Genomic DNA, 14,224 nt, shown 5'->3' with positions numbered 1-14,224 from the left:
TTCCAACATGGATCAAAAATACCATAGTATTACCATGGTACATACCCAATAATCCTGGTAGTACCATGGTACTTTTTTGTTGGTGATAACTAATGGCTATGGAAATCAAAATATAAATTATAAATAAATTAAAATGCCAAAGATGCTAAAAAGTGTCTTGCAACTGTTTTATGACTGATAAAACCTAATCGAGGTTATTTCCTGTCTAAATAGCCCTACTAGACCACTTATATGTGCGGCCCACCAAGTTCTTCAAGTCAAAATATCTCTACAGTACACTGGCTTTGGACACTGATCATCATAAAATGGTTTCTCTCCCTCCTCTTGAATCTTTCTCAACCAGCATCAGCAGAGAGTTAGAAAAACAAATAATCTTGTGGTCTTTCTGGCATTATCAAACCCAAATTACAGTGCAGATATGCACAACACAAACTGCAGTCGGGGAAAAGTGGCACAGCGCACATACCGATAAATTAATTCCACACCATCGCTTACATAACCAGCGTGACCTCAGACAAACGATGCCAGCATGAATATGTAATTCAGCTAAAAAGTGCATAGATGGTGAACCACGCAGGAGCCGCAAACCAAAAAAAAAAAAAAAAGACAGCCTTGGAGAGGATTTTGAAAACTTGCAAACATGCCACAGTGAGGCCAGCCACAAAGGGATGTGGATGTACAGACGGTGTTCCGACAGATTCCAGCCGGGATCAGATGGAGAGGAAAAGAGTGGCATGGAAAGTTCTGATTCAGTGCCGTCAGCTGAGACCGACTCGCAGTTAATGAGCTCTCCCTCTCTATATACGTCTGCAGGAAGCTACAGCCTTATATAAATACTTGGCACATAGAGGCATCTTATAAATGGAAACAGTAAAAGAGAGAAGAGAGGACAATGGTGTTACCAAGGTAAAATAAAAATACCATGGTAGCACCATGGTTTATTGGACATGTACCATGGTATTTTTGGTACTGTAAGGATACTTTTTAGAAAGTACCATGGTATGGTAAATTAATTACAAAAAAAATAGGAAAAACGACCATGGTGCTACTATGTTTTTTGACATGTACCAAGCTATTATTATCATGGTACCTGAAAATTCAGTCATTGTCTACTCACCCCTGTGTTGTTATAACCCCATATGTCTTACTTTCTTTTTCTTAACACAAAGGGAGAAATTGTGAAAAAAAATTGTTCTCAGTGATGTCATACAATGGCAGTTTATGGTAACCACCTCTTCAAGCTTCAAAAGGAAACAAAAGTATAATTCAGAAGTCTAATAAATTATTCCACGAGACTCATGATTGTTATGAAAGCATACAATAATGTTTGGTGAGAAACAAACTGAAATCTAATGTATTATTTAGTGAAAATGTTCACTGGCCGTTGATCTCCTGTGCGCGTTCATGAGTCTGCACTCTCTACGCAGCACATACGAGATGGAGCATTCAAGCAAAAACTCATTTTGTTTCACTTCAACAGGACGACCAGCGATATTATAAACAGAAAACACAACATAGCTGCACACAAACCAGAGAACACAACTTACAACATGTCTGAATGGTTTGTAATGGAAGAATAGATGCATTTCAGTGGAGTCCTTCATCAAACAGAGAGATGGGGCTGAAGGTTGCTACAGTCACACTGTGTCCTACTCAAACACCAAACGACACGCATTAAAAGTAATCTTTTCTATGTTAATCAGAGTTTTTGGTCCTTAGTAGCTGCGATGAGCAACGGGACATTCTGTCATCGTTTGATTTCTATATTTGGCGTTACGCTATAAACCGGAACCGGTCCAAATACGATGCGTGGTGCAAGCGCGAGGCGATTGTCAGTGTTCCACAACTGCTTTCGGGTCCTTGAATAAGGTTTAACGTGTGAGTAAGGGCAGCCGGTGAGCAATTCTTGAGCAGGGTCTCAAAAAGCTATGTTGTGTTATCTGTTGTTAATATCGCTGGTGGTCCTGTTGAAGCGAAACAAAACGAGAACAAGTACCGATACTTCCTTTTCGGTACTCGCCGATACAATATCTGTTTTCCATATTCACAGTTTATTTAAATTTTCAAAATGGTGTCTAAATAAATGAATTAATCAAAACTTTAATCAAATGAAAATTCATTTTTATTACTTTTATCAAATGAAGTGCTATTATACAGAACCTCACAGCACAATCCAAAATACAACATTGGAGTTATTTTTGTCGAATAAAGTGCTGCATAAAAGAGCATTGCACATGTGAGATATTGCTTAAATATAAATCTGTTACTATTAATTTATTATTTGTATTATTATTAGTAGTAGTAGTAATAGTAGTAGTAGAAGTAGCAGTAGTAGTATTATAGTGAAAATTTCATAACTAAACAGTAGTGATACATTTCTGTCGTACTATTTGAACCTTTAAATTGAGCTTGTATTTTGGCGGAAGCTTTTATTTTGGAGTGAAGCCCTTTCCATTTTTATGTGTTTTTGACAGCAGCTTCTCACTTCCAGAAAAGCAGGTCACTCTACTCTACGTGACCCAATGTGATGATTAAACCGCAAAAGGCTGCAACTGAATTAAATAAATATGTAGTCTGTAGGTGCCTCGACGCTACAAAGTGAATCAGCGCTTTGTTCGCTGTCATCTTCTACACACAAGGTGCTTTTGATGGTGTTCTCCATGTATGAGAAAAAGAGCTCTTAAAGGTATGAGCACTTTGTGTCTTTATGTGAGCACAACACCAGCTCCACACTTTCACAAGCACTCACATTTGAAGTGCACAGCACATGCAACCTACATATGTATCTCATTAAATCATAGCCTTTGCGGTTAAATAATCATACTAGGACATGACGTGATTGTAATTTGTGCACTGAATGTTTACGAAATGACATTTGTACATCAAATGGTATTGGTTTTTTTATATATTGGAGCATTTTTACGAGCACGAGTACAAGTACGTGAGCGTGGTACTGGACCCGATTCCAATACCAGTATCTGTATCGGGACATCCCTAGTTTTTTGTACTGTGAAGGTACTTTTTATAAGGTGTAAAAAATGGTACTCCAAAGTACTTCAAAAAATACCATGGTACTACCATGGTACATGATACTAACATGGTGTTTTTAGGTACATTTTTGTAATTATAAACTAGTAAGATGCAGTAGAGGCACAAACTGTCCTTATAAAGTCAGTGAGCTGACAGCATTTTCTAAAGCTAAGTTTCAAAGTCTGTAACATATGTGAGTGATTTAACTCATCTATTATTTTCTGACTCACTGACGCAAGCACCTTTCCTCTCCCCCAGGTGATCTCATCTGGAGCAGTCACTGACATGCAATAACAGATGACTCTATTTCAGGCTTTTACTATATAAGAATTTGCCATTGAGCTAAGTCATATCCATCCACTTTAAACAAATAGGAGCTCTCAAACTTTGGAACGCTTCAATCAAAACATTATCCCATTCTAAAACGAAACGTCAATGTATCAAACGGCATGCTGTGCAAGAATCTGAGTGGTCTGAAGACACTTTGTGTAAGAACTGGGTGAGGAGTGACTTGAGAATTATTTCTTTCTCTGTGTGTGTGTGTGTGTGCACTGACAATCTAAGCCATTTGCTCATATATTAACAGCTCTTCAATCTGAGTAGTGCATAAAAGCACTAAACATACTCCCAGCATACTGCTCTGTCCAAAGCTTGGCTCAATACAGAGAAGAAATCAAACAGGCTCAGTTTACGTAAGTCCTGTACATCAGATTAATCCATTCACAAGGCCTTGCTCACACACATATCAGATACGAACCAGAAGATAAGGCACACATCATAACAAACCAGCAAAAAACAAAAAAAAAAAAAAAAAACAGCTCCACTAACACTCTTTCCATTAGATGTAAATAACCACTGGAAAACAAAATTACAAAGTAGATCTCTTTTAATATCTCAATTGTTTCTCCTAGACAGCAATGGCATTAATAGACGTTTCCTTAAACTTCCTGCTTCTCAGATATTTCTCCTGAGAAAAGGGCCCCAGTAAGTTCATATGTGTCTCTTCTAGAGTTACAAAAGGGATCTAGACATTGTCACAAACAGTGCTCAGATTTGCCAAGATCCCAAAGTATGCAATCAAAAGTCTGAGATTTTAATACAAACACATACATTTCTCATCAAACGTCCAAGACCAAAGGATCTAAACTATGCTATCCTCATTCATTTTTATAGCTATATACTATTACTGTACTTTAACAACTTCATTATTTTTTCCATTTTTATTTCTCTTGAGGAATTAAAAAAAAAAATCATCAGAGGCAAAGTTGATACTTAAAAGAAACATAATTGAGAATACATAACTAATTACATCTCTTAAACTCTAATACAGCAACCTCTGAGATAAAAGTTTTCTTCGAGAAGCACCAAACTTGCTATATGTATGAGATTATCCTTAAAATAACATGTTAATATAGTAGTTTCATTGAACAGTAACTTTTTGTCAAATACAAACTTTCCCACACAGAACTTTTCAATAGAAATCACTAACAATGCTCCAAAACTTCAAAGAGTTTCTTCCAATTGAATTGTGGACCCTTACCCCAGTGCTATTAGCTTTAAGAAAGTTAATCATTAATTTCACATCACTTCAAAGCCCTGAGAGCTTATTATTGCGAGCAGCAGAAGTAATCTGAACTTGTATGCCTTCAGAGGGTGTAATAAATACAGCTGTGTTGCTGACATACCCATAGTGTGGTTCATGGCTGCTTCCTCGTGTCTCCCCAGTCTGTCCTGGAGGTAAAACTCTGTACACAATCCCAGCTGCTCACTTTACTCTGCAGATTTGCTTCCTCTATCTCAGACATACGCACTCTCTCTGTCTCTTTCCCTCCCACACATATTCTCCCTACTCCTCCTCCACATGCTAAAGTTTCCTCTCTTTTCTTTTGCAGTTTGCTCTGAAACCCCCTTCCTCTGTGTTCTGTCCTGTCCTCCACTCTCCTCTCTTTCCTTGCTGGCTGCCTGCTGCAGCACCGCCTCCTTCTCCTGCTCCCCTCCTCCCTCTCTCGTCTGTGGCCCCTTCCTCCCTCACCACCCCCATCCTCATTCACATTTAATCCCTCCTCATGCGCACTCCCTCTCTCTTTTTCCTTGTCTTTCCTCAACTTTTTCTTCTTTTCCTCTCTGTCCACCACGGCGTCTCTGGAAAATGAAGAGATTGCCATCCTGTTTTTTAAATGTGGCCCTCATGAGCTGCTTTGATGTAACCGATCCACACATTCTTGCCAACATTCTCATTGCTCTCAGGTAAACACTGTGTGCAAACTGGATTACAGTGGTAAACCTATCCGATCAAGTCAAAGTGTTTTGTTTAGTGGATTTTCCTCATATATACAGTAATCTTAAAGCTAGCTGGGACATAAAGTCATGACTCACTTTATAAACACATTATATAATCATATGCCCACATGCCTAATTAATGTATTAGCATACAAAAGAGTAAAGTAAACACACACAAATAACAAAAATTCACACATTAAGACCCCATTAACACGTGTTAAGATGCGTCTCGGGTAATTTGATCATGTGTGGTCGGGCGAGACACTGCTGTTTACACCTGGTCGCTTAAATGTGTCTTCTGTGACTTCGAATTTCGAGGGGAGAGATTCTAATTTCATAACGACATACATCAATCACTATGTCAGTGTGTTACTACGTGATAATAAACCTAAAAAAGTAATAAAAGACTAAGAAAGCACAAATAAAACTGGATGATATCAGGCACATTGAAGAAGATCCGTAAAGTTCTTGTGCTTCTGTATGTATTCGCTTCTTCAAATCGGAACTTTTATCGATCAGACATTTTTTTTTTCCTTTTAAAGCCACTCGTAACCGGCAAAGTTTAAACTCTTATTTTAGCGCTGCGGTTGATTGACAGGTGAGGGGTGGTGCATTGCTACTATCCGCAAAGCATTCAGGATGGATTAGCATTTGCACATCAAATGTTATGTGGTCACATGCGTTTTTGACTACCTCCGTATGTGGTTTTTGTGATCAGATCACAAAACGTTTTGCACCCCGTTTACACATGTATTTACGCTGACCACATGTAATCGGATCACCTGAAACACATCTTAATACCAGGTAGAAACAGGGTATAAAACACCACAAAAGGTTTGTTGATAAGTATGACATCACACAAAAAATATCTAGGCATCCTTTAAACAAGATCAATTTACATGAGAAGCAAAACTGTGTAAGATAGTACTAGTTTTCAGAGAATGCATCATAAATGACTTTTGGCCAGTTGTTTGTTTTTTTCTTTTTCTTGACTTAAGCATAAACCCTTACACAATTTTTTTTAGATTTATGCTTAAAGGAATATTACGGGTTCAATAGAAGTAAAGCTTTATCGACAGAATTTGTAGCATAATGCTTATTACCAAAAAAATGAAAAAGACAAAAAAAAAAACACGCCCCTTGTTTATATAAAAAATTTTAAAGCAAAAAGTGAAGTTATAGTGAGCCGATTACAATGGAACTAAATGGGGCCAATCCATAAATGCTAAAATACACATTGTCTCAAAAGTATAACAGCAAAATGTAAACATCATACTATAGGTTGACCGATACGATAACTAAGGTGGTGGAAAGGCCGATAACCGATTAATTGGCCAATAGTTTTTAAATTAAATTTAAAGAATGTAAAAAAATTATCAGTCTTTCCTTACTGTAATGGGCAAAGACATTGAGGCTACAAGAGTCCAAAATGAATAAAATCCCAGATACAGTTTACTGCTCAACCAAAATCCCAATAATAACTAGAAAAAATGCATAATGTGGGACTTTTAACTATAAACAAAACACACAAGGGGCTCTTTTTTTTAATTATGGAGACTTGAATCCATTATAATGTTCTATATTTAATTATTTACCAAATTAAGCTTTTTAGAGCCTATATATTCACCAGATAAAGAGTTTATTTATTTTACCAAATGAGGTTTAATTAAGGATAAGGTTTATTATTATTCACAAGATATGAAGTTATGAAGTAAAAAAAAATATTGTAATACATTTTTGCCAATAACAATAGTTCCAAAAAGCAACTATCAGCACCGATTAATTGTTAAAACTGATATATCGTTCTACCTCTACATCATACATGTTAACATTATTTTATTGTGATAAAATCGCTTTCTAACCTTATCAGTGTAAAGTTATATCCAGTATTACAACTTCGTTGCTGTTGGGCCTCATGTATTCAGATAGAAGACAAAGGCAGGCCTAACAGTCATAAAAAACATTCCTCAAGCCCCCTCCTTCTAAGTCAGATGTTGTACTGATAAAAATCGCGCCAAAATCAAACAAAGGGAGTCCAAAACAGACTACAGATCCATGAAGCCTTGCCCTCTAAAGGATCGAGCTCTCAACTCCTATTGGATGAGGCACACCACAGAACGTCCCTCAAACATGACATCATCAGGACTTAAAATAATTCTGAAATGCTTCCAAAGTGGCTTCCAGCGACTTTGTTCACCGAATACGGACGTAGCTTTTTGCTGCTCTCCGGTGCAACCTCGTGGCTTAAGGAAGTAATGTCCGACTTGAAACTGTAGCCATACGATCTCCATCTCGCTGGACGAGTTGAGATTACTCTGTGTTCAACCGAACACTCTAACGGATCCGAAGGAGACAGCTGAGCAATTCGCATCTTCATCCACTGGCCTACAGAAGTGAAGAGATTAAAGATTTCTCTTTCATCTTCAATCAAGTCGACATTTCTGAGTTCTCCGCCAGCCCGCCGAGAATCAACAGCCGTATCGCCCTCTGAGAATCAACAGCCGTACCGCCCGCCGACAGAGCGAGGAAATGGCCTCTCGTCATCACACGAGCCTCAAGAAACCGGGTCAAAGTTAAAGGACGGAGGAAAACACATTCTACCTGTGTCCTCATGCGATTCAAGTAAGAGGTTACGTCTGGGCAGAGATAGAATATTATAGCGTGTTATTCTTGTGTTTCAAGGTTTTTTGCTTGTACAGTTTACGGACCGCCATGTCCGCTCATTATTAATACTCAGGGTATTAATTATCACGAATTTGTTTTGCTGTATTGTGGTCCAACCAAATTGGATTGTTGTGCATTTTCGCCATCGCGGGTGAGACAGCAACTGAGTTCATCCATTAGAGTCAAATAACACAGGACTTTTACGAGCCCCGCTCGTAAAACCGCATCTCTGAGTGATGAACACGGCTGCTTTATCTCCAGCTATTGCGAAATCAGCTTTCGGGCTGTCACTTAATAATCTCTCTCTCTCTCTCTCTAACCACACTGACACACACACACACACACACACACACCTTATGTGTTATAGGATTCTTTTTATTTCCATATCTAATCATATCACTGTTTAGTTTGTGGTTGTAAGTCGGAAGTTTATTGACTGCATTGTATTAATTATTAATTGATATTACTGCATAAATAAACTTTTGTTTATATTACAAAGAGAAGTGTTTTGGTTTGTTTTGCATACACCTGTGTCATGCTGACGGGATGTCAGTGCTCGGATTCAAACCTTCATTCATTGTTTTTTTCCCGAAAATCGATATTCTTCAGATGTCGATTTTCCTAAGAAAACAATCTAATATTGAGACTGTTTTAATATTCAGTTATTAGTCCCTGATTTTAGGGTGGGGCCTCGTCAATGTTAATCCTTATTAATATTCTATTGATTTTTGATAATTGATAATTATCTTTGATTGAATTTGAATGATCAATAAGCTAGTGTTAATTTTAATGTTTCATCGATGTTAACAATTAACGATTATCTTTGATAAGTGTTGATTTTAAAGGATTAAAAAAAGCTAACATTGATTCTCATCAATGTTCTATTGATTTTAATAATTAATAATTATCTTTGATAATTATTAATTATTGCTAATAACCAAACTTGCTCCTAAACGTAGCACACTACATTTACTGGAGTCCCATACGAGGTTTTGAGTTAGATCCAATTAATTAATTTAAATATTGATTAATACCTACAGAAATAATTATTAATTATTTCTGATAGTAACACTGATCTAAATAACCAGTAAAGCCCTACATTGCCATGATGACACAATAAACCCTATAAGCAATTTTATCAAATCATGTTACACTTATAATGTTGACATCTTGTGGCTATATTTTTTAAATGGTGTGTGTGGCAGTGGGGGTGTGGTCAAGCATCTCTCCGGAGAGAGAGAAAGTGGTAAGGGCGCTTACACCTGAGCTAAATTATGTCTAACACCTGTCTCTAATTTCAGTGAGCACGGGGAAAGCGGCATAAATAGAGCCACACTGCAAGTAGAAAGGAGAGAGAGACTGGGCACCACAGACCTGAACAAGAAGCAAGAGTTTTGTTATTACAAATGATGAGAGTTTTATTTTGTGAAGCGGTGTGTGATTATAGATCAACTTAGTGAATAATGCAAAGACTCTGAGACTGCAATTGTGCTGCAAAGAGAAAATAAATCCTTACCTGAACCAGGAAAGCTGCTTCTTGCCTCCTCTTTACACTGGTGCCGAAACCCGGGATTGAAATTTGGGTTGAAGATGGATGGAAGTCGTCCCGTTGAGTCCTCCCAGTTGGCGGAGATCCTCCAAACCCTCGCTGGCCTACATCAGAGCCACCAGCAGACATTGCTTGAGCTCCGACAAGATCAAGATGGCCGGTTTGTCGAGCTCCTGCACGCTCAAGCCGAGGACCGGCAGGCGATCCGGAGCCTCCTCAGCCAGGAGGCGTCCTCAGCCGTGACCCCGGACGCTCCCACGCGTTACCCCTGCCCGCATTACAGAAAATGGGGGCGGCGGACGACCCCGAGGCCTTCCTGGATTTGTTTGAGCGGACCGCCGAGATCTGGGGCTGGCCGCTCGGCCAATGGGCGGCCAACTGATCCCACTATTGTCCGGGGAAGCCCAGCTCGCGGCTCAACAACTGCCAGCGACAAGCCTCCTGGCCTACGGAGATTTAAAGAGAGCCATCTTGCAACGGGTTGGTCGCACTCCAGAGGAAAGTCGTCAACTCTTCCAGAGCTTGAAGTTGGAGAGCTCCAACCGCCCGTTTGCCTTCGCCCAGCAGCTCCGTGACGCCTGCCGAAGATGGCTGCTAGCGGGGGACCGCCACGTGGATGGAGTTATCGACCAGGTGGTACTGGAGCAATTCACACATCGACTGCCAAAAGGGACGGCGGAGTGGGTCCAGTGCCACCGCCCGGCATCGTTGGAGGAAGCTGTCCGGCTTGCGGAGGACCACATGGCGGCGATCCCGAGGGCAGAAGAGCCCCCCTACATTTTTTTCTCCTCCCTCTGTCTCTTCCCCCTCCCCTCTCTCCTCTCGTTCTGCTCTCTCTCCAGGTCCCGTTCCTGCCCTACGCAGACGAGGAGGACTTCAGCCCCTGAGACCAGTTCCCTGGGTGTGGGAGGTGACACCTTCCCCTACTCCAATGCCCCGTCGCTTTCCCCCTTGAGGGGGTGCCCACCGACGCAAGTGCGGGCGTAGCGCCTGGGCCTGCCTGCTGGAGGTGCGGAGACCCGAGGAGCTGGGGACGGTGATGCGGGTCTCTGACCTCCCACAGGCTGCCCCCGACCGGGCCGCAGCGTACCGGATACCGGTAAATGTCAAGGGGGGTACTCACCAAGTGTTGGTGGACACCGGGTGTAATCAAACCACTATCCACCAATGCCTGGTTCAACCTGAGGCATTTGTCACAACTAAAACGGTGAAGGTGAAATGTGTGCATGGGGATATTCACAAGTATCCGGTGGTGACCCTGACTATTAAATTCCGGGGGAAAAAGCACAGAGTGGAGGCCGCAGTTACTTCCCGCCTCACCCATCCGCTGATTTTGGGGACTGACTGGCCTGATTTTAGAGTTTTATTAAAGGGAATTTGCGCAGATGGGTCCTGTATGAAGTTAGGGAGATGTGCAATGTGCGATACTCTGGCAGGGGAGGCGGAGCCGGGGGTGTCCTCGACAGCTCCATGTCATAATGACAAGAGTGGGGGAGAGGCTGCAGCCCCTCCCCTTCTCAGGGAATTCCCTGAGGGGGATTTCCCTTTGGAGCAGTCGCGAGATGAAACCCTCAAACACGCCTTTGACCAAGTGAGAGTCATCAATGGTCAACGACTCCAGCCTGACATTGCCCTTTCATACCCCTATTTTGCAATTATAAATGAGCGGTTGTATAGAGTGACACAGGACACTCGGACCAAAGAGGATACAACCAAACTTTTGATTCCAAGGAGCCGTCGGGAAATGGTATTCCAGGCGGCTCATTATAATCCCAGGGCAGGTCACTTAGGAGAAAGGAAGACACTGAACCATCTAATAGCCCGTTTCTATTGGCCGGGCATTGGCGGCGATGTCCACAGGTGGTGTGCGGCATGCCGCGAATGCCAGCTGGATAACCCACCGGCCACCCCAAAAGCACCATTGCGCCCTCTCCCTCTGATCGAGGTCCCCTTTGAGAGAATTGGGATGGACCTTGTCGGGCCATTAGAATGGTCAGCACGCGGACATCGCTTTGTATTGGTCCTAGTGGACTATGCAACGCGATATCCAGAAGCAGTGCCTCTTCGCAACATCTCAGCACGCAGTGTTGCAGAGGCACTCTTCAAAATAATCTCCCGGGTGGGGATTCCGAAAGAAATCCTCACTGATCAGGGCACGACGTTTATGTCATGGACACTACACGAGCAGTATGAGTTGTTGAGTATTAAATCGATTCGCACCAGCGTGTACCATCCTCAAACGGATGGCCTGGTGGAATGATTTAATAAAACCCTCAAAAACATGATTCGTAAGTTTGTGCACGACGATGCTAGAAATTGGGATAAATGGCTCGACCCCCTGTTATTTGCAGTACGAGAGGTCCCGCAAGCCACCACTGGCTTCTCCCCATTCAAGCTGCTGTATGGGCGACGCCCACGCGGTGTGCTTGATGTATTGCGAGAGGCCTGGGAGGAGGGACCTTCAAACAGTAAAAATGAAATTCAGTACGTTCTTGATCTTAGAGCAAAACTCCACACTTTGGGGCAGCTAACACAGGAGAATTTGCTCCAAGCTCAAGAACGACAGCGCCGACTATATGACGGGGAACTCCGCTAAGGGAATTTGCACTGGGAGATAAAGTGCTTGTATTGCTTCCCACATCGAGCTCTAAATTACTCGCCAAGTGGCAAGGACCCTTTGAGGTCACACGACGAGTGGGAGATCTCGATTATGAGGTTAAACGAACCGATAGAGGGGGCGCATGTCATATACACCACCTCAATCTCCTGAAATTGTGGAGGGAGGCGGTTCCTGTGACGTTGGCTACGGTAGTTCCCGAGAAGGCGGAGCTCGGACCGGAGGTGAGTTCAAAACATAAACAGTTCACCCTGGTCATTTGCGGAGACCACCTCTCACCGAGTCAACTCGCGGAGGTTGCTAGGTTACAAAAGGAGTTTGCGGATGTGTTCTCCCCTCTACCGGGACGTACAAACCTCATCCATCACCACATCGAGACTGAGCCGGGGGTCGTGGTACGTAGCCACCCTTATCGATTACCCGAACACAAGAAGAAAACTGTTCATGAAGAATTGGATGCAATGCTCGATATGGGGGTAATAGAGGAATCCTACAGTGATTGGTCCAGCCCAGTTGTTCTAGTGCCTAAGAGCGACGGGTCTGTGTGATTCTGTGTGGATTATAGAAAAGTCAACGCGGTGTCTAAATTTGATGCATATCCAATGCCTCGCGTTGATGAGTTGCTCGATCGGTTGGGCACTGCTCGATTTTACTCGACATTGGATTTGACGAAGGGTTATTGGCAGATCCCCTTGACACCAATTTCCCGTGAGAAAACTGCCTTCTCCACACCGTTTGGATTACACCAATTTGTGACACTTCCGTTCGGTTTGTTTGGGGCCCCGGCTATGTTTCAGCATCTCATGGACCGAATCCTCAGACCACATTCAGCCTACGCCGCTGCCTATTTAGATGACATCATCATTTATAGCAATTATTGGCAGCAGCACATGCAACATCTGAGGGCGGTTCTGAGATCGCTGCGCAGAGCGGGACTCACAGCGAACCCAAAGAAGTGCATGATTGGATGGGTGGAGGTACGATATCTGGGGTTCCACTTGGGCCACGGGCAGGTGCATCCCCAAATTGACAAGACCGCGGCGATTGCGACCTGCCCGAGACCCAAGACCAAAAAGGGGGTGAGACAGTTCCTGGGGCTGGCTGGCTATTATAGACGGTTCGTGCCTAATTATTCGGATGTCACCAGCCCACTGAATGATCTCACTAAAAAGGGAGCTCCAGATCCAGTCCAGTGGACGGAGCAGTGTCAGCGGGCATTCACGCAAGTTAAAGCTGCACTTTGCGGGGGGCCACTTTTACATTCACCTGACTTCTCTCTCCCTTTTGTTTTATAGACAGATGCTTCAGACAGGGGGCTGGGGGCCATACTCTCGCAGGTGGTGGAGGGGGAGGAGCGCCCGGTGTTGTACATTAGCCGTAAGCTCTCCTTGAGGGAAACTAAGTACAGCACCGTAGAAAAGGAGTGTCTCGCCATCAAATGGGCGGTCCTCACTCTCCGATACTACCTGTTGGGGCGGGCCTTCACCCTCTGTTCCGATCACGCCCCACTCCAGTGGCTCCACCGCATGAAAGATACCAATGTCCGGATCACCCATTGGTATCTGGCTCTTCAGTTCAAGGTGGTCCACAGACCGGGGGCGCAGATGGCTGTCGCTGACTTCCTTTCCAGGAATGGGGGGGAGTGGTAGGCAGGCCGGATGCCGCCCCGGCCTGAGTCGGGCGGTGGGGATATGTGGCAGCGGGGGCATGGTCAAGCATTTCTCCGGAGAGAGAGAAAGCGGTAAGGGCGCTTACACCTGAGCTAAATTATGTCTAACACCTGTCTCTAATTTCAGTGAGCACGGGGAGAGCGGCATAAATAGAGCCACACCGCAAGTAGAAAGGAGAGAGAGACTGGGCACCACAGACCCAAACAAGAGCAAGAGGTTTGTTATTACAAATGATGAGAGTTTTATTTTGTGAAGCGGTGTGTGATTATAGATCAACTTAGTGAATAATGCAAAGACTCTGAGACTGCAGTTGTGCTGCAAAGAGAAAATAAATCCTTACCTGAACCAGGAAAGCTGCTTCTCGCCTCCTCTTTACAGTGTGTATTTTAGCATTTATGAAATGGCCCTATTCAC

The 14,224-nt window shown here is 42.9% G+C and overlaps 1 protein-coding gene across 2 annotated transcripts in view; it reads right to left on the bottom strand.

Annotated features, from left to right (window-relative positions):
* LOC127412478 (leucine zipper putative tumor suppressor 2 homolog) overlaps positions 1-14,224 on the bottom strand; it is a 112,272-nt gene that overhangs the window by 22,083 nt on the left and 75,965 nt on the right. The window contains exon 1 of one of the 2 annotated variants that reach the window (XM_051648869.1): positions 4,716-4,932. The exons of the other annotated variant lie outside the window; for it this stretch is intronic. The gene's annotated coding sequence lies outside the window, so the exon portion shown is untranslated. Of the gene's footprint in view, positions 1-4,715; positions 4,933-14,224 lie in introns of those variants that run through there. 2 annotated transcript variants of the gene reach the window in all.

The sequence above is a fragment of the Myxocyprinus asiaticus genome, chromosome 21, assembly GCF_019703515.2.
Source record: "Myxocyprinus asiaticus isolate MX2 ecotype Aquarium Trade chromosome 21, UBuf_Myxa_2, whole genome shotgun sequence".
NCBI lineage: Eukaryota > Metazoa > Chordata > Actinopteri > Cypriniformes > Catostomidae > Myxocyprinus > Myxocyprinus asiaticus.
This window is presented reverse-complemented; position numbering and strand designations above follow the sequence as displayed.